Source organism: Otolemur garnettii, unplaced genomic scaffold (assembly GCF_000181295.1).
Source record: "Otolemur garnettii isolate 467f Iridium unplaced genomic scaffold, OtoGar3 scaffold00025, whole genome shotgun sequence".
NCBI classification, from domain to species: Eukaryota; Metazoa; Chordata; class Mammalia; order Primates; family Galagidae; genus Otolemur; species Otolemur garnettii.
Window position 1 is genome coordinate 13856195 of NW_003852420.1, and position 1412 is coordinate 13857606.

General features: G+C 38.9%; 1 protein-coding gene across 1 annotated transcript in view; it reads left to right on the top strand.

The window, feature by feature from the left end:
* The first annotated feature begins 945 nt into the window (after nt 1-945).
* TPX2 (TPX2, microtubule nucleation factor) overlaps nt 946-1412 on the top strand; it is a 92726-nt gene continuing 92259 nt past the window's right edge. The window contains exon 1 of the mRNA XM_023512163.1: nt 946-973. The gene's annotated coding sequence lies outside the window, so the exon portion shown is untranslated. The remainder of the gene's footprint in view (nt 974-1412) is intronic.

Here is a 1412-nt window from a genome sequence, read left to right on the forward strand (position 1 = left end):
CTCTGCCCAGGGGGACAGCTTGAGGCTCTGTCTCAAAAAAAAAAAAAAAAAAAAGGAAAAATAGCTGGGCATATTGATAAGTACCTTGTAACCTCAAGTTACTGAGGAGTCTGAGCAGGAGGATCACTTGAATCAGGAGTTTGAGGTTGCTGTGAGCTAGGCTGACACCATGGCAGTCTAGCTTGAGGCAACAGAGTGAGACTCTGTCTCCAAAACAAACAAAAACAAAAACCAAAATTGTTTTTTTTTAGAGATGATATCTCAATATGTTGCATAGGCTTGTCTTGGACACCTGACCTAAGCAGTTGTTCCACTTTGGCTTCTCAAAGTGCTAGGATTACAGGTGTGAACTACTGTGCCTGGCCTGAAAATGTTTCTTCTTTCTTTCTTTTCTTTTCTTTCTTTCTTTCTTTTTTTTTTTTTGAGACACAGTCTTACTCAGTCACCCTGGGGTTGAGTGCTGTGGCATCATAGCTCACCAAAACCTTAAACTCTTAGGTTCAAGCGGTTATCTTGCCTTAGCCTCCCCAAGTAGCTGGTTCTACATAAGGTGACCAGACGTCCCAATTTTTAACACTTTGTCTCCAGTCCCGTGGAGTTTTAAAAAAGTCCTGATTTTTGGAAAGAATACATGACAAGCTAGGGAACGGCCAGAGAACGGGAAGGGAATATACAGTTTTCAGCTGCCATGTGGCTATTTCACCAGGATATGAGTTTTATATTATTTTTGTTAATTTTATAATGTTAAACTTTAATAATAAATAATTGTTGAGAACTGCTTATCAAAGTTCGCATTGTTGATCAGTTGTTAGAATTAGACCCCCATTGTTTGGACTTAATGAACAATGGCATTTTTTGGCATTAGCAATGACGAAAACATTTTGTAACTGTCTCTCAGACAATACACATCCTACTGCGTGCTAGTGCTAGTGAAACAAGTGATGTCAAGAAATCAGCTATTCAGATAATTTAGGTAAGTAATTTATTTATTTATTTCATGAATTTACCAGACGGTACTTGTATTATTTATATTTTATAGTGGTGGCAAAAAGTCTAGCGCCGGTCTTGAAAGTGACACTTATGACTTATGAGGTATCATTATTAAAAAAATATATTGATAAGGAAAAGGTTAAATCTTGGGCATCAGCAAAAATCAAAATAGAGAACAAATGGTTAAAAATATTTCATCATTTTGAAACAAACCATGTTCCATACAATAATGCACTAAAGGCTTGGCGCCTGTGGCTCAAGTGGCTAAGGCACCAGCCACATACACCTAAGGTGGCAGGTTCGAATCCAGCCCAGTCCTGTCAAACAACAATGATGGCTGCAACCAAAAAAAAAAAAAATAGCCAGGCATTGTGGTGGGCACCTATGGTCCCAGCTACTTGGGAGGCGGAGGCAGGAGACTC